The sequence below is a fragment of the Lampetra planeri genome, chromosome 46, assembly GCF_965212315.1.
Source record: "Lampetra planeri chromosome 46, kcLamPlan1.2.h2, whole genome shotgun sequence".
Classification (NCBI taxonomy): Eukaryota; Metazoa; Chordata; class Hyperoartia; order Petromyzontiformes; family Petromyzontidae; genus Lampetra; species Lampetra planeri.
Genome location: NC_136152.1, coordinates 8,324,273 through 8,344,053, shown reverse-complemented (window position 1 = coordinate 8,344,053; position 19,781 = coordinate 8,324,273). Strand labels below are relative to the sequence as shown.

The window sequence follows — 19,781 nt, the reverse complement described above, 5'->3', positions numbered from 1 at the left end:
AGGCTTTTTACTGGGATTGTGTTGAAAATCGCTGTGAGACTTGCTTGAATGGCACTATATAATACAGAGTTTTACTTACTAGCAGTGACTTCCAATAACAGGCTGGCATTTTGCAAAGCAAAGAGAGAACAACATTAGAGGTTGACAGCTGGATACAGGAATAACTATGTGTAATAAATCTCGTTGAGACGACTTCTGGAATCGGTCTTTTATTCAACTTATGTTACAGTTACTTCACGCTGCTGATAGGCAGCGTGAGAGGGACAGATAGACAGAGAGAGACACACTGCCACGTGGCAACTCGGAGCCCCGCTCCCGCGTGGCCCCCTTCCTCTCTTCGTTCCCGTTCTGACCACGTGTCGTTCGTCTCCACCCCTATTTAATACCCGGGTCACGTGGTACGTTTCCGCCAATCCTCGTTAGCCTGCATCGAATCTTCCAGGCTCCCTCGTCAGCTCCCGGGACCACGCCCCTGACTCATCTCCCCATTGGCTGAGGCCAAAGCCAGCAGAACCAATCCTTATAGCTGTCACCTTTCCATCACGTCAGGGCCATGCCCCCAGGCTTCCCCCCATTGGCTGTAAACCAGGACCGGCAGAGCCAATCACCATGACGAGTTGTGATACGTCAGTGAGCCGGATATATCCTCATATTACATCACCCCCCCCCCCCCCCGATGTAAAAAGTCAGCCGTCTCGGCTGGAAAAAGGGTGACATGCCGGATCCAATTTAGATAATTATTAGGGCGTCTGAGACGCATTAACAAGGTAAGGGGGGGGAGTAGGCGTCTACGCGTCGAGGAATTCAAAACATTAAACAACAGACATACATTAGGGCGCCCCTGTAGCGCAGTAACAACAGGGTAACAGACCGCAAGGCAATCATTACTAATGAAACGGAAGAGATTTCGACCGCGTACGCGACGCAGGACCCTCTTCGTTTTTCGCGCATGGTCGCCTCGCCGCCCGATCTGCAGGAGGTGGTTGCCGTGGAGAAGAAGAAGAAGAAGAATGTTCAGTTTCGGTCGTATCTGGGATAGGTCCCGTTGGAGGAGGGACGTCCGGGGTCTCGTTGTCCCTCAAAACCTGTTCATCTGCGGGGGGTACAACACAGCCCCGCTGGGGATCAACGGGCGAGGCAAGTGGCACATTCGGCACGCCAGACCCCGGCAGGTCAACAAGTGGAGATGAGGGGCCAGCACGCGGGTTAACGTAGGGTTTGAGTCGCGACGAATGGACATACCAACGACGTTGGCCGTACTGGATGCGAACACTCTGGGGGTTCCGAATGTCCACCAGCCTCACAGGCCCCCGCCAAGGCCTGTGTAGTTTAGGGGACGTGCCCACTGGCACCTGAGGGCAATGGAGCCATGCCAGATCGCCCACCGACCAGGGCATGTCAGTTCGCGATCGACGCGCATACCTCTCGTTCCTTGCCTGCGTACGGGCCGTCGCACATCTGGCGGCCACTCGCGCCTCTGTAACCTGTTTAAGCGAGTCCCGTACGTGATCAGGCAAGGAAGGGGACGGTTGTTTACCCGCCGTACCCAGTTGCACATCAATCGGGGGTACATTCTCACGGCCATACATCAGGAAAAATGGCGAATATCCTGTGGACGCGTGCGGAACCATGCGGTATGCAGCCAGGACGCCCGGTATGTGCAAGTCCCAATCGGTTTGTTTTTCACTTACCGTGTGACAAAGCATGGCCGAAAGGGTGCGGTTAAACCGTTCCACCATGCCATCCGTTTGCGGATGGTAAGGGGAAGTGCGTATTTTCTTTGTGTCCAGCGCAGTGCATACATCCTTGAGCAATTTGGAGGAGAAGTTACGTCCCTGATCCGTGAGCAGCCCTTCAGGTGCTCCTTTATCCATGACATAACCATTCAAGAAAGCCTCGGTGATGGACGCGGCCGTTTGGTCAGGCAGAGGCCAGGCCATAGGCCAGAGAAAAATATTCGACCCCGACCAAAAGGTATTTGCCAGTACCAAAATATACTAATAGGGTTTTTCCCCTTTTTTCTGGCAACAAAACTGACACCTTATGCAAGGAATCATGCTTACATTAACCACAATACTTGCAGTCAAATGCAAACAAAAAACAATACTCTGATAATTTATGCATTGTCTTTGAAACTGATTGGTCCACACCAGAGACAGCTTTCTTTGGAGCCTAGTCTCATATGGTGTTCGACCAGATGACGCCAAAAGGCGCACAGTTCAAGGACAACGCATTACCAGAGTAATGAGAGCTCGGGGTCAGCAGCTACATCATGGAACCTCCTTTGCCAGTACCAAAATATACTAATAGAGTTTTTCCCCTTTTTTCTGGCAACAAAACTGACACCTTTTGCAAGGAATCATGCTTACATTAACCACAATACTTGCAGTCAAATGCAAACAAAAAACAATACTCTGATGATTTATGCATTGTCTTTGAAACTGATTGGTCCACACCAGAGACAGCTTTCTTTGGAGCCGAGTCTCATATGGTGTTCGACCAGATGACGCCAAAAGGCGCACAGTTCAAGGACAACGCATTACCAGAGTAATGAGAGCTCGGGGTGAGCAGCTACATCATGGGACCTCCTTTGCCAGTACCAAAATATACTAATCGGGTTTTTCCCCTTTTTTCTGGCAACAAAACTGACACCTTTTGCAAGGAATCATGCTTACATTAACCACAATACTTGCAGTCAAATGCAAACAAAAAACAATACTCTGATAATCTATGCATTGTCTTTGAAACTGATTGGTCCACACCAGAGACAGCTTTCTTTGGAGCCTAGTCTCATATGGCGTTCGACCAGATGACGCCAAAAGGCGCACAGTACAAGGACAACGCATTACCAGAGTAATGAGAGCTCGGGGTGAGCAACTACATCATGGGACCTCCTTTGCCAGTACCAAAATATACTAATAGGGGTTTTCCCCTTTTTTCTGGCAACAAAACTGACACCTTTTGCAAGGAATCATGCTTACATTAACCACAATACTTGCAGTCAAATGCATGATTCCTTGCAAAAGGTGTCAGTTTTGTTGCCAGAAAAAAGGGGAAAAACCCTATTAGTATATTTTGGTACTGGCAAAGGAGGTCCCATGATGTAGCTGCTCACCCCGAGCTCTCATTACTCTGGTAATGCATTGTCCTTGAACTGTGCGCCTTTTGGCGTCATCTGGTCGAACACCATATGAGACTAGGCTCCAAAGAAAGCTGTCTCTGGTGTGGACCAATCAGTTTCAAAGACAATGCATAAATTATCAGAGTATTCTTAATTTGGGAGCTTTCGTGACTGCAGGAATTATTCTTTGGTTCTTTTCGGTTAAGTCACGTCTAAAAATAAAATAATAAATCAAAATAAAACAACACATTACGTTGCAATCGAAACGTCGTAATGTGTTGTTTTATTTTGATTTATTATTTTATTTTTAGACGTGACTTAACCGAAAAGAACCAAAGAATATCAGAGTATTGTTTTTTTTTTCATTTGACTGCAAGCATTGTGGTTAATGTAAGCATGATTCCTTGCAAAAGGTGTCAGTTTTGTTGCCAGAAAAAAGGGTAAAAACCCTATTAGTAACAAAAGGTATTTGTTTCCCCTAGCTGATGGAGGGAACGGGCCCAGGATGTCCAGAACAACTAGTTCATTGATACGGGATACCTCAATCGATCGTAGTGGCGGAACATAATGTTGCCGAGGCGGTTTCCTCTTCGCACAATCATGGCATGACCGGACAAAGTCAGTGACATCTGCCGTCATGCCGGGCCAAAAGAAATCCTGCTGCATCGCGGCCAACGTTTTCTGCACGCCGAGGTGCATCAATTTGTCAGCGTGCAGAGCGCGGAGCAGGTCGTGGCGAAGGGATGTCGGCACGACCAGGCGTGAACGGTCAGACAATCCATCAGTACACATCAATAGTCCTGCCTGGCCCCAGAACATCTGCCATTTCCATCCCGCCAAATGAGCTCTCGGTTTCTCGATTAGTTTCCGCAGCGGAGCCAGAGAGGCATCGGCCTCCTGCTCACGTAGCCACACCGAGTGCGGCAACCGCAGTGTATCGTCGGCGCCAACGGGTACATCCTGGCCTTCATCGTTCGACATTGCCCCCATAACCGGACAGGGCGAGGTAGGCAGCGCTGCACAGCGGTGCGTACCCGTCAAACAGGCGCAGGGAGGAGTGGGTGGCAACCTGGAGAGAGAGTCCGCTTTGGCATGGCGAGTATCCTTGCGGTACGTGATATCGAAGGAAAATTCCTGTAACGATTCCAACCACCCAGCCAATTGCCCCGATGGTTGGTCCAATTTCAACAAATATTGCAAGGCCGCGTGGTCAGTGCGCACGAGGAATTTCCTTCCATATAGGTACGGCCGGTACTGGCGAACACAATATATGATTGCTAACAGTTCCCGTCGCGTCACGCAATATCGCGTTTTGGCAGGGGACAGAACCTAGCTGCCGTATGCCACTTACTCGCTCGACTCCGTCTTTCCGTTGCGACAAAACGGCTCCTATGCCGATATCGCTAGCATCTGTGTCAAGGATGAACGGCTCGGAAAAGTCTGGGTAGTCGAGCGTAGGCGCCGTGGCGAGGTGATCGCGAAGAGATTGAAAAGAGCGTTCCTCTTCCGGGCCCCATTTAAATCTCTGATTTTTCCCCGTCAAAACATGCAGTGGCTTAGCCAGTGTCGCGAAGTTCTTAACAAAATGGCGATAGTAGGATGCAAACCCAATAAACTGCCGTACGTCGCCCACTGAAGTGGGCGTGGGCCACTCTCGGACACACTTTGTTTTCTGAGGGTCCGTGGACACACCGTCCGAACTGACGATGTGACCCAAGTATCGGACGGACCGTTGCAAATGTGGCATTTCTTTGGTTTAAATTTTAGGTCAGCCGAGCGCATCCTCTGAAAGACAGTCTCCAGGCGTTGGAGGTGTTCCTCGAACGTGCGGCTGAATACGATGATATCGTCCAAATATATGAGGCATGTTTCCCACTGCAGCCCCGCCAGCACCAGTTCCATCAGGCATTGGAACGTCGCCGGTGCCGCATTCAAGCCCATAGGTAAACGGTTAAACTCAAAGAGGCCTTGTGGCGTGCGGAACGCCGTTTTTGGTTTTGACGCGTCATCGAGGAGAAGCTGCCAAAACCCAGACGACAGGTCGAGGGTGGAGAAAAAATTTGCCCCTGCAAAGCGTCCAATGAGTCGTCCATCCGTGGCAAGGGGTATGCGTCTGCCACGGATATCTTATTCAATCGGCGGAAATCTACACAAAACCTCGTCCCACCATCTTTTTTTTTAACCAGCACCACCGGCATGCCCCAAGGACTGTTGGACGGCGAAATAATATCAGCCGCCAACATATCGTCCACCGCCCCGCGCACTTGTTCCCTTTCAGCAGGGCTCATGCGATGCGGGTGCATACAAATCGGTCCCGCCGCACCGGTGTCAATATGGTGCGACAAGAGCGAGGTATGGCCGAGATCCAAATAGTTTTTACTGAAAACGTCAGCGTACTCTAAAAACAATGAATGCAAAGCGCTCCTTTGTGTGGTCGACAAAGACGTATTTTCCCCGCACAAATCCGCGATCCATCGATCCTGTGAACGATCGTATCGAGGTCCATCAGCGGCTATTTTAGTGGGTGGTTTACCCTCAAAGCTGGTGAAATCGGTAGTGGCGTGAGCCAATACCGATCCAGCCGGAACGACGACCCGGTTCGGGCTCCCATTCAACACTTGTATGAACGGGGCCTGACCTGGCCGAACGATAGTTTGAGCCGCTACCAGGGAAAAAGATTTAGCCACCGAATTCGATGGGGATAACAGCACACCCGTCGCAGCGTCCGCAGCATCCAAAGGCTTCCGGTAACGCAGCGGAATAAGCATTTGCAAGCCCGACGGCACCTCTACCGTGGCAGCAACAATCGCATTAACTGCGTTACCCGGGGGCGAACGGCCCAGCAGGGAAGGCAGGAACGACATCTTACGGCCCCCTGGCATTTCTAAGCAACCTTGGTCGACAAGTATCTTAACTGGCATGCGGCACAAGAAATCGGTGCCTAATAGGCATGGGACGGCCAGTGAGCGAGAAATCAACACTGGTCCCTCCGCGGTAATATTCCCGATAGCGATGCGCACATCAACTTGCCCGAAAATACCCATGCTACCCCCATTAGCAGCAACACACGCGTCATTAACCGGACGGATCCGTGACGTGGGAATAGACAGGAGATGAAAAATGACATCAGAAATGATGGTGGCAGACGCGCCTGTGTCCATCAAAATACGGACATCGATCCGATCGATGGTACCTCGTACCGTCGATGAACCCGACGTGGCAGCTACCACCGTACGGGCCAATTTTTTCCATTGTGTCGTAGAGTGTGGCATCGACACAGGTGTACAACAATTTCTGTCCAGAGCGCAAACATGTGTGCGAGTGGATGGGTGATGTGACAAGACCTGCCGGGTGTCTGATTTGTGCCGACTCGCGTCCGGTGGAGGAGGTGGAAGCCGACCCGACGGGAGCTGAGAAGGCAGAGGTCGGCAGCGGCAATCCCGGGCGAAATGGCCCCGTCGGCCACACTTGAAGCACGTGGCCGTCGTCGCCCGGCGGTCGCTCGTCCCGGGCCCTGCACGTGGTCGACCCATATCATCACGCTGGTCACGCAGCCGGCGTCTCGGGACCCAGCGAGGAACAGCAGCCATCACCTCGTCATCGCCGGAGTCATTGGAACAGTGGACGACCCGCCGTGGAGACCACCCCAACGGTGGACCGTCTATTTGGGGATTCCCCGTCCATGCCGCCATCTGATCCCAGCGCTTCAGATTGAACTTAGCGTCCAAGCAGCGCGCCGCCCATCGTGACGTGAGTGGTTCGTGGCCGCATACCGGCAACGAGATGTTCAGTTCCTGGGATAGCTCAAGCATTCGGGAAAGGATGAGAAGATCCAGGAGATCAGCCGACGAGTCGGGGTAGGCGGCCATGGCCAAAGCTAACAGCGCCCCCCGGTAGGCCAAGGGCGATTCCTCTGATCCTCGACGACGTGACAAATTTTCTGGTAGCTGCCGTCGGCGGGTCGTAAAACTCCGCCATTTCTGTGAAAGCATCACGAAGCATCTTCTTCTTGGTCGCCGGGATGGATCGGAAGACCGCCAGGGAGACATCATCTAGCAGCGTGGGCAGCGCCTCCAGTGCCTCCGCCTCCGTCCATCAAACGGATCTAAAGGCCGACTCGAAGCGCCACGTGAAGGCACTCCAATCGCCCCGGCGATAAATTCCTTGATTTGAGGAAGGCGATGTCCGCGGTGAATGTCCGACGCCTCGAGCGTCTCCATTCCCGCTTCCCGCGTTCTTCGCGGCTCCGTCAAAATGGCATCTGGCAGCCGCGTGGCGACAGCCCCGCCCAAGATGGCGTCCGGCGGCCGCCTTGCAGCAGCCCCTCCCAAGATGGCGTCCGGCGGCTCCATCGCGGCCGCCCCGCCCAAGATGGAGGCCTCTCCCCGCGCGGCAGGAGCTATGGCGGACGTCGATTCGCGCTGAAAATCCTGGTCATCGGCACTCGGCTGAAACACAACGCGGCCGACCAAGGGCCGCTGAGGATGCGACCGCCGTCACCAGATTCAGCAAAATCGCGCGGAGCGACTCGATCTGCTCCGCCAGTAGCTGCCATCCCTCGTCCGCAGTCGAAGCCGTCGCTTCTCCAGCCTGTCAGCGATGAGCGGCGCAAAGGAGAGCAGCAGCCGGAGGCAGAGGACCCGCAGCTCCCAGCAGTTCGTCCTCGTCCGCCTCAACTTCTTCCTCCGACGGAGGGTCCGGTGGGTTCTTCTTCCTGAGGTGCTTGGACATCTTGAAGGATCGTCCAAACGGTCTCAGAAGATACTTCTGACACCAATGTAATAAATCTCGTTGAGACGACTTCTGGAATCCGTCTTTTGTTCAACTTATGTCACAGTTACTTCACGCTGCTGATAGGCAGTGTGAGAGGGACAGATAGACAGAGAGAGACGCACTGCCACGTGGCAACTCGGAGCCCTGCTCCCGCGTGGCCCCCTTCCTCTCTTCGTTCCCGTTCTGACCACGTGTCGTTCGTCTCCACCCCTATTTAATACCCGGGTCACGTGGTACGTTTCCGCCAATCCTCGTTAGCCTGCATCGAATCTTCCAGGCTCCCTCGTCAGCTCCCGGGACAACGCCCCTGACTCATCTCCCCATTGGCTGAGGCCAAAGCCAGCAGAACCAATCCTTATAGCTGTCACCTTTCCATCACGTCAGGGCCATGCCCCCAGGCTTCCCCCCATTGGCTGTAAACCAGGACCGGCAGAGCCAATCACCATGACGAGTTGTGATACGTCAGTGAGCTGGATATATCCTCATATTACATATGTAACGACTCACCTAGCCCAAAGCAATCTGATCCAATATCCCACTTTCTGGCGCACAGCACAAGGCTTTTTTGCTTTTCTCTTTGGTGGCATGAGGAATTATAGGTGTCCCAGCTATGTTCTCTGATGATGGACATAAGTAATGGGTGATTGCTATTAAATTTTTATAAACAATGTTTTTGTATGTCTTGTAGATAATCTCGTTCTGTACCGTCTCATATGTATGATCTACTCTATCATAACGTGCGTTTCTTCTGTGCCTTGGTTATATTGCCCATCTCATGATGTCTTGACCATCTCATCGGCACCGTCTTATTATCTTGACAACACGGTCCCCTCCTTTGCAGATGACAGTACATATCACGCATCATACTCATTAACATTACAAGATGAGTGTTATAGACATTTAGCTGCCCAACGTGCAATGGCTTTAACCATCAAAACCTGGTCCCGTTCAACTGGACAAACCCATTCGCTGGTAATATTATGTAAAAGGCTGGCAATTCCAGTTCTAACCATCATATGAACAATGATCTTCTTATCTAAGGTAAAAGTATTAATATGCTTGGCACAATAATCTGACCTGACATGTCATGAATCAGAATCATTTATTTGGACTGGAGGAATCAGGAATGGATAACCAAGGAGAACTCTTCTTATCCATGGCCCTATTACCCACGACTCCTATTATCCGCTATTAAACTGGATCAGTGCATGACTGTGCTGATGACGTCATGGCACCTACTTAAGTACCCACTAGAGCAGAGCTCTTGTTAGCGCTTGGCAATGCTGGATGTAATTTCCAGCAAAAATGAATTTAAAAAATCTGCTCGCGGTTAAAATATTTTGGTTTTGGTAAAAAAACTAATTGACTGGTACACGTGACAATTTGAGTTGATTGTCTGTCGGGTGCTGAAGGGTTAAGAACAAAAACTGGCATTATACCTACATGAGCTAACCTAAACGACACGAACAATTAATCATATTAGTTCGTATCAATTACGACTTTAACAGTGTTGTTTACTGCTAGCCACTTGGCATTTTGGGTCACTGTAGGTGTGCTCAGCAAACGTCATTTATAGAATATAAATATAACTTGCATTTACTGTCCCATATGTTCTCTCCATGCCATAAACATCGTCCCGTTAGTAAAGTCTGTTTATGATTTGCAAAAATTGTCAGCGTTATATTATAACAACACATAATTCACTGCAGGAAATGAGCATAAAATTGTTATTGAATCGATTGTCGTTACACAAGGCTAAAAAATAATGCCCCAGACATTACTCCGATGAGTCAAATAACAAAAATTGCGCTGACGCCATGGCTAGGCAGCACTCACTCAGCAAGGTTTGCGCATCCCCCTCTCGCCTTCAACCGACACATCCTCTCGTCTCTCACCATGGCTTTTGTCCTGTCCTTGCAATAAGCTCTCCCTCCTGCCACTCTTTGACATCGTTACTCTTTCCCTTTGTCTCATGTTCACCATTCACCTCTCTCTACACATCTCCAGAGGCCCCTTTAATATCTATGTTAACACAAACCTTTGAATATTGTCCATGAAAATGTGCTGATATTGTAATATACAAATGCACACGCAAAATAACAATGAGGTCTTAAACCAAAATTCAGAAATACTCCACACTGTTGAAGAGGAAGAGTCTCTTCTCTGTCACAGAATAAATTTGAAAAATTAAAAAAAGGATAAGTGATGCCACTACGGAAATGAGTCAGGCTACCCCATTGGTCAAGAGTTGCTGCTTTGTCACATGTGGACTTGCACGTATTCTTAACCCCTAAGAGGCCTACGCCGCTTGAAGGCTGCCCTTACACAGAGAAAACAAAATTAAAACTCACCACTCACTTATACTCATCTCGCTCATATATACACCTGACTCACTCAATAATCACCATTCCCACTTATACAATTGTAGTGACTGTACTTGTCACTGTATGGTGCTGGGCTTGCGAAGTCACGGCTGGTAACATTGTGATTACAAGCAGCCCGGGTTATGGGCTGCAGTACCAACTCTAGCGGTGGTTGGGTGAGCGCTGGTTAGCACGGAGGCACCGCGAGCAGTGTGCGGTGCCAGCTGCCAGTGAGAGAGTGAGAGGGAGTGTCAGCCAGCCAGGGTTACTCTGGGGCATGACACTCTGGCTGACCTGTTGTCACGTGACCGGACGATACTGGAAGGGGCAACCGGTGGACGGGGGCCGAGGGGCGGTCACGTGGTTATAAGGAGCTCTCGGGAACATTCGAGAAGGAGCTCCAGAATCCTGGAAGGTGAGCGGGGCTGAGGGCGGAGCCAGCCCCAGCCCAGGAGCACATAATGAGAGCTCTGTGAGGAGCTCAGGGTTCTTCAAGTGTTGGTGTTCGAAGATCCAAGTCGGGGAGAAGAAGCCTCTAACCACGCAGTCCAGGACCCCGCTTGTAGTCCGGACCAGGATAGCGAACCGTGTATAGTTCTACCATAGCGTGGCTAGATGAGAATTTGAGACCCGAACATAGGTTGTGTTATGTTACGTACTGTTATGTGAATAAATAGTGTTGCTCCCAAGATAGCATCTGCGACTCAGTTGGACTCACTACACAATCATATTAACTCACCACTTACCATACAAAAATTCACAATAACACTCACTCATCAAGTACACAAACACTTATCACTAATATATTACATCAAATATACCAATTGGGATTTACATGGGTATTATACTGTGACCGCATCTTAGACGCTGTACAATAACAGTGGGCATATTTATTTTCAAGAGGCAATACATTAAAAACATTGCGCCTAGACTAGATAACTGGCAGCATGGTTGTCTGGGGGAAGCGAGTTCCAAACTTTGGGGAGAAGCAAAGGAGAATGAGCGGTGTCCCACTGAGTGGAGATTGACTGGAGGGATCAACAGCAAGTGCACAGAGGAAGTTGAGATGAGAGGGGAGAGGGGTAGAGGCAGGCGTCGGTCCGCGGAAGATCTTGAAGATGATGAGGGCGACATTGAAATTGATCTGGGGCTGATTGGCATCAGACACGCTAACGCTTACCATCACTCTCACCAATATGACTCCGGGCCATCTTAATACGTGACAAATCACACTAACTCTCAACTCAAATTAACACTTGCATTCACCACTACAATTAACACTTCTTCCGTATGGCTGATGCAGATGCAGAGCAACAACGACAATTTCACATTCAGGTGGTCAAGCCAGACAACCGTGTCAGGAGCAGCGGAGTGTTTCGTGTGATGTCTCCTTCGTATTTGTGGATGGAGGCATTGCGTTATACGTTGTACGGTCTGTTCTGGATGACCACAGTCACACACTGGTGAGTTTTTAATGTTCTATTTGTGCATCAGTTATCCGCATCTGCCACGCTTTGTGTGGATGCGGTCTAGGGTGGACAATGGGCTTCGTGGAGGATCAAAATTAACACTCACACTTGTATTCATTGACACTGCACCCAAATGCTATGATCACAGTGCACACACTACCACTACAAAGATCCTGCAGAGCCATGAAGACTGTTGGAGCAAGTGCTGTTAAGCGAGGACCTATTAAGGCCAATACACAGTGGACGCAGGGGTGGTGTGGCCAGAACCATGGTCAACTTACTTTGTTTTCTCCAATGCTGGTGATCACACACCACACCAGGTACAGTAAAAAAAACGCTGACGAGCTAGATTTCGCATTTAGCCGTCGCCCTGCAGCAGTGCTTCTCAAACTTTCTCACTCCACGGCACTATACTCGAATTTGGGCTCTCAACATTCGCAATACACCAAACCAAAATTGTAACTGTGGGTTCAGGTGTGTTGGGTTGGAATGCATTGTAGCCATTACCGGAGGATGTCGTGTCACCGGGGAGCCAAAGGCGAGCTGAATATCAGCCAGGTGGTGAGCTGGAACTACTAACAATTACCCATGCTCTATAGTCCTCCATATATTAAGATGTTTTCAGACGATTAATGAGAGTTTAAATGTAGGAGAATATTAGAGCACTCGGTGAAAACCCACGTGTGCGATGGGGCAATAACTTTATCCCATACAGATAGAACACACTATATTCGTCCACACTTTGCTATACTTCTTTCTTCTGGCAAGCCAAGGTATGGCGGCTCCTCTTCGACACCGCCGGGAAGAGAGTTTTACGTTTCAGTGATCCACCAACCCCCGCTGCCTCCAGTGCTGGATTACAGGTCACTTGCATCGCCAACTCTGCCCGGCGAAGGCATTATTTTCACCCATTAAAGGTTATTCCCTTCAAATGTCTCAATATTAGCGTATGAGTATGTACAAAACACAATTTGCACCTGAAGGCAACAACAAACCAGAGACAGTGCCACACATGCCTGACTAAACCGCACACTTCACACTTGCTTTGGCCCCTGCATGTATAATCATATATATGGCAAGTGCAACACTACCTGGGGCCTGGGAGGACCTACATCGTAAAGAGACTGACAATAGTGCATACACCAATTATTTTTTGGTTTATCGAGTAAAATCGAAAAGCACTGCCCACACCGACACATTTACTACATATACACTAGCACGGGACTTTGCTTCATGGGTTTTCATCAATGAGCAGCTTGCAGGGCTCTTCAGCCAGCTGGATCAAGGGCTCTCCCATATTCGTTCGGCAAGCGGAGGCTTTACTGTCCTAGTTTAAAGTCATTCTTGAAAATGAGACTGCCTGGCTCTCTTGAGTTCTCACCCAGTTAAAACAAGTAAACTTCATTATCTTAAGGTTTGCTCAACCTAGGGAAGGCCCAGGACTGATACCATTCACCACTGATTTTAGTTGCGGCCAAGAATCGAACATCAAATCACTGGGTTCATAGTGCAATGTGTGAACCACCACGCCACCACTCCCCATTAATGTTACTCAAACGCTCACCAATATTATAACTCGTGCTAAACACAACACATGTCCGGTGCTCACTGAGCTGTATTGGCTTCCGTTCGCTGAACAAATCCATTATAAGGCCGCAATCATTATATACAAAGTCCTTTCCACAAATGAACCACAATGCCTTGCTGATCTTGTCAAGGAGCATAAACTATCACGCACACTCCGATCATCCTCTCAGAGGCTTTTGGCTAACCATCGAACAGAGACAATCACTACATCGTGCGCTTTCAGATGCGCTTCTGCAACCGCCTTGATTGCTCTCCCTTCCAATATGAGGAAGCCACTGGAGCTATGCCCTTTCAAATCTAGATAAAAAAATAACTTCTTTTGAAGTGCTTTTTGTGTTTAGTTTGCTGTCCTTCCACCGCACCCTCGATTAGCAGGGTGGGCTACATACGGTGCAAAAGAAGTTCAACATACAATAAAAAAAAGTGTCTTATTACTGAGCAATTGCTGCAAACTGCATCCTTGCTTTGTGGGTGATAGTGATAGGCCAGTTGGGCCTGAGGCCAAATAAATCTGGGGCAGGTGACTTCATTACATTGTTCAATTTTTGCGCTGGCCCAACCAAATCTATATACCGGGTAATTCAGACAAATTACATCTCACAATCATTGAGGAACCAGAGACAAGCTGAATGTCAGCCAGGTGGTGAGCTGGCACTTCCAACAATTACCAAAACTATTCAGTCTTTTATATATGAAGATGTTTTCAGCCAATCAATAAGTGTTTAGATTTGAGAGAAAATCGGAGCACTCGGAGAAAATCCATACATGCAAGGTGCAACACTCAATCCCATACGGATGGAATAAATTACAGGCTGTCCTCGACTTATGCATACCCGACTTACGAACACCCACATCCATGAAATATATTTATATTTAACATCGACTTCAAACGCAAACTCGCACTCGCAAACTGAACCACAGAACTATTTTGTTCAGTGAAGCGATCCTCCGTGAGATGTAATCAGTCAGCCTCGCATTGGCAGTAAGTGTTGGGTGTGTGTGCACGGCACGTGTGTGTTTGAAAGTTTGCGTGTGAAAGTTTGCGTGTGAAAGTGAGTGTGTGGGTGGGAGCATTAGTGTAGCAGTTAGCATGCTGCGCTATGAACCCGGCCTCCCGAGTTAAATTCCCGCTCGAGTTCAATGGATTGTAAGAAGGCCAGCCTGAATGTTTCTAACCGGTGCAGATGTTCCATTAGAGGGGTCCACGTTTCACAAGCATAGAGAAGGAAGCAGATGACTGTGGCCGAGAAGACCCAAAGCTTCGTGCGGAGCAACAGACCAGGTAGCTTCCACACAGCATTAGGCAGCCGATGAAAAGATAATGCAGCCCCCGAGCTGATCATAAGCAATCGTATCCTGATGACGATTGCTTGTGTTGCGATCAAAACATCGTACTTTTTTGTTATTTTCTTTGAACCTATCTACGTGACTTTACAGAAAGACCCAAGAATATGAATTCCTGCAGTAACGAAAGCTTTAAGTCAAGACAAAAACACACTCGCACACACTAGCACACATACACACACACAGATACACACATAGTACATAGAGTAAATAACTTATGAAATACACTTAAAATGAAGAAAACTAGCAATATAAACATGGGAATAAAAGCTACTTCTAAGCATAGAAAACAAACAATTACATAACCCTACAAAAAATTCCATTTACCTTAATCCTAGTGAAGCTTAGGCTCGGTGAAGGCAGTGTTTTGGTGGAGCAAGGCATAAGGTGGGGCTTAGCGCTCGCTCCACGGTATACATCCGCAACCTCACCACACTGAACTATTTGTGCTTATGTAACTCACGCAAACATTTCCGCATATTGATTTTTTTTACGTGATTTATGAGAGCATTTTCGTAAAATATGATTTCCGCAAGTCGGGTCTTCTGTAACCCGGGGACTGCCTGTATTGTGTTCTGACTTACGAACCGTTTGACTTACGAACGGGTCTCAGAAACTAAACTCGTTTAAAAGTCGAGGACTGCCCATATATTAGTCCACACGTTGCTGTACTGCCTTCTCCTGGCAAGCCAAGGGTATGGCTCCTCAATGCCCACGGGAAGAGATATTTACTTTTGTGCGATCTTCCAAGTCTCGCTGCCTCCACAGTGCTAGATTACAGGTCACATGCATAACGACCACCGCCCGGTTATGGCATTATATTCACCAAGCCTAGATTTAATGATTCCCTTTGAATGTATGTCTCACCATTAGTGTATGACTAGATGCAAAACTCAATTTTAACAAGTCATTGTCGTTATTCTGCAATTATGATGGTTCTTCCTTTTCTCACAGTTTGTTGGCTCTCTGCACAAGAAGTCAGAGCCATTGCACCTGAAGGCGACAATTAACCAAAATAGTGCCACGTGGTGTAGAGACACATGCCTGGCCAGACCACACACTTCACACTTGCATTGGCCCCTGCATGTCTTCTACGTATGGCAGCTGCCAATGCCTGAGGCATAGGAGTATCTACATTGTAAAGTGACTGACAACAGTGCATACACCAAGTGCTTTTTAGGCTTATAGAGTTAAATCGACAACACACCGACACATTTAATGAGTGGCAGGCACTAGTGGCAGGCACTAATACCTGGCTTGAACACAAGGCAGTTACAGGAAAGGACCTCTGGTATCTAAGATCACAGGCCCAAAGGTTCAAAATGTCAAGCTGTCAACAACAAAGAGCACTATTAAAGATAGAATATATAACGTGTTTCTTGAATTGAGCAAGGTTATTATTGTAAGAGCTTGGGGAAAAGAGACTATGGGAAGGAATTTCAAAGTGAAGCAATGCGAAGGAAGAAGCAGAAAGAGAAGTGTTTTAAACTTCAATATGGTCCGAGTGAATGGGTGAACAGGTGAGTGGATGCATCAGCGAGTGTGTTTTTGTAACCTGCAGTGTTGGTGGTTGAACACAACGTGGATGAGACGAAACAGTCAGCATCTTAATGAACCAAGTCCTCAATATGAAGTTCAGGGGAACACGAACCACGGTAGTGTCAACTGGTTGGTGAGCTGAGGATGATGAATCCAACAGAGATGACCGAGAAGCTCGAGAGCCAACCACACAAAGGAGCCGTGTGCAATGGGAACAAGACAATGCTTGCATTTGATACAAGAAAGCAGCTGCGTGTGGTTCATGCTGATCAACGGTGGTGAATGACTCCTGTGCAAAAAGTCAGATTCAGAATGAGTCAAACTGTGTCTCTCTGCTCTGTGATATATGATTCTTGCGGTCCTTAGTCTTGTGATTCGAAACAAGAATCAATGCCTTTTTTTATTACAAAAAACCACCAAATTGAATGTTGAGTCATGTCTGCTTCTTTTTACTGACAGGCATGAATACACACCGCATGGGCGGCAGGGTGCGGCACAACAAGAACCACATGGGTGGATTCCCAACCCAGATCCTTTTCTGTGGAATTTGTATTTTATCCCCATAATGCGCATGGGTTTTGTCCGAGTTCTCTCGTTTCCTTCTGTAACTAAAAACAAGATTAAATATTACTTGGTATTGGCAGAATATTCCAATGCTGAAACACTATCTGCAACTTACTCAATTGGGAAAACTTGGCAGGACCCTCCTGAAAAGGTCTTGACTCGGTGAAACTTTACTGGGTAAACGTGTTTCAAAATGAATACAGTACTAGGCTCAGTTATGTAAAAAAATGGTGCTCTCTTGTGATGTCGGTGGTTAGCCTGACATTATGAACATTCCTCCCAGAAGAAAATATGATGTAATCGAATTTTAACCCAGGAGCTCAGCAATGCTGGATGAAGGTTTGAACGCAGCAATTGCGAGCAGTGAGCCTCTGTGCCTCCAAATACAATGCACTGGCAACTACAACACCGCTGTCTATACCCACACCATATAACACAGTTGCTTAGTGTTAAGCTTTCCTTTTAAGTTCTCAATGCCATCGTTCATGAATGCAAAAATAATACAATAACAGATTCCGATGCTCCTTTTAACAGCCCCAGGCCCAGCTTATACAAGTAGGGTGGCAGTGCTATGCTAACACTCCCTAGACCAGAGAGAAGCGTAAGTAGCCGTCACATGAATTTACTGCGAGAGCGTTAAAATAAATCACTTCATTGCATTTAAAATGCAGTGTGAGATTAAGCGCAAATTATAAATTTAATGCACCATTACAATGAGACTCCTAATAAATTAATTATTCTACTTTGTGATAGGGGCAGCACCTCCAGTGACTGCAGAGCTCACGTGAATGCCACACATGATGCAAACATAATTGATTCTGACGCACGTATCATGCACAAGCTTCTGAACTGAATTAAATAAATGCAACTTTATACGCCTTGAATTGTGACTTATGGTCAAACTTTAATAAACATGGAGAAAATGTTGGAGAGTTATCGAAAATCCTAGAATAGCTTGTGCAAAATAAGCAGAGAAGGGAAATGGCGAATGGTGGGAATAATGAACCTATGAAATTAAACAAGAAGTAATTAATTCCATTTTCAGAGGTGATGAACCATGGTATGCCTCCTGAATAGTGCGCACAGAGATGTCATTAGAAGCCACATTTACAGCGGCAAGCTTTATAGCTGATGATAAATATGAACTGCATTATGGTCATGCCAATCAAAAGCATTCTATGGGTGGGTTGGTCATGGTGTCGTACAATTCTTTTCTATATTTTTTTTTATTGCTGCTCTAATAGGAATTTTGGTCGTCATGAAACCACCCCTACCGACTGTACTCACCCACCACCACCACCCACTGTTGGAGATACACTCCCACCTCTTCCACAACCCTCACCACCACCTCAACCAGCCCAACACTGTGTCCAGAGGAAGGGTGGGGCCTGATCAGGAAGAGGTGGGAGCCTAAAAAGAGAGAAGGGGCAAAGCCTGAAGAAACCCAACTAAGTGACCTTCAATTAAACCAGGCCCCAAAAAAAATACAAACCTGCAAATCTCAAAAAATTACAGAGACTTAACAAAAAAAGACGAGTCTGCATATCTAAGTGTTTCAACTATGAACTTTCCTGTTGATCAAATAAGTGCAGCAGGTGGCAAAAGTGTATTGCCACAGATGCAGCCACAGAGAAACCAGTACATATAGATTTTCTTGAAAACAAATTATCTTAGGCAGCAAAGTCAAGAAATAAACCCCCATTATACGACTGGTTCTCAGAATAATTAATCCCACGGAAATATAGCTCCGAGCAATCTGCTACGGCAGAACACGGGAACCCTTGTGGCATCTCATCCACGTGGTGACCGGTCACAGCCTTTAGCTGTTAGACACTCTCATAAAAACAAGCGAGTTTCAGCGGGCTCAGGTTATTTTCTATTAAAGTAAAAACAACAGCATTCACAATCCCTCACTTTCAATCCCCCACCCTCTGCGGCGTGTGCTGTGTCTGCTAAATGAACAACATGCCATACATTTTAAACATTCGTTTTTTCGGTGCCATAATTGTTACTTACTCCTTATAACTTAAGACTATAATTATTACAATATATTGTATTTTGTGCATCACGCTTCAGCCAAATTTAGGATGTTTGGTTCAAAACCGCTTCTAAGAACGAGTCTTCATATCGGGCACAACTAGCTTCAACAAAAAATGCAAGGGCCAGTGCTTCAGGCTGTAATGGACAGATAGAACATAAAAAGCAAACAACTGAGTTGAACACTGCGTGCGCATTGAACTGCGTGCAGAATTGCTTGTGAATGTTATACCCATCCTCATGCTCTGTTAGTTCACTCTCTTCACATCTATTTTACGTTTACCTTACAAATAAAAACTGCTTCACCCACGTTATAAAATCTCTGCTACCTGCCACAATCAGCAAACCTCAGCTTTCCATGTGAGTTTCAAGATAAATGTTAGTGACTTAGATTACATTAAGTTGTCAATATTCAGTTATTGAGTGTTGCTTAAATGTCTTAGGTTGTAATAAGATGTAACAAAAAAATATGTGGTAAATATTAATTAGAAACAGTATGCCAGACATCCCCCGTAACGAGATGATTTACTGTGTGTAACATGACACGACCTCTGTGACAGAAGTAGATAGCGTAAGCAACGTACAGACAAGGGGCAGGCGCATGGGCAGTACAGAGACAGGCATTAGATTACAGAGGTGTGGACTCGAGTCATGTGACTTGGACTCGAGTCAGACTCGAGTCATGAATTTGATGACTTGCGACTCGACTTGGACTTGCATAACAATGACTTTGTCCCACCTCTGTTAGATTATCGCCTATGGCCGCATGGTGGCCGACTGCACGAGCAACCCGCGAAAGTCGGGCGTCAACACTGCTATGATTCCAGTATCTAGCAGACAGGAGGAGCTGCGCTGGCACCAATTGCATTGGCCGCGATGGCCTCTTGGCCAAACTAGAGCCACTCCCCTGTGATGTTCAGTTCTTTCAGTTATGAAGGTGACACTATGAACTTTCACACCTTCTCTTTGTAATTCACAATGGGA

At 47.5% G+C, this 19,781-nt stretch overlaps 1 protein-coding gene and 1 long non-coding RNA gene across 2 annotated transcripts in view; both read right to left on the bottom strand.

The window, feature by feature from the left end:
* The window catches only part of LOC144733393 (tetratricopeptide repeat protein 39B-like), a 111,066-nt gene that overhangs the window by 56,996 nt on the left and 34,289 nt on the right, over positions 1–19,781 (bottom strand). The window lies entirely within an intron of this gene.
* Positions 194–19,777, bottom strand: LOC144733394 (uncharacterized). The gene is made up of 2 exons (XR_013588353.1): positions 6,466–19,777; positions 194–1,093 (listed from the first exon to the last, which is right to left on the bottom strand). It is a non-coding gene; the product is annotated as an uncharacterized LOC144733394 (long non-coding RNA).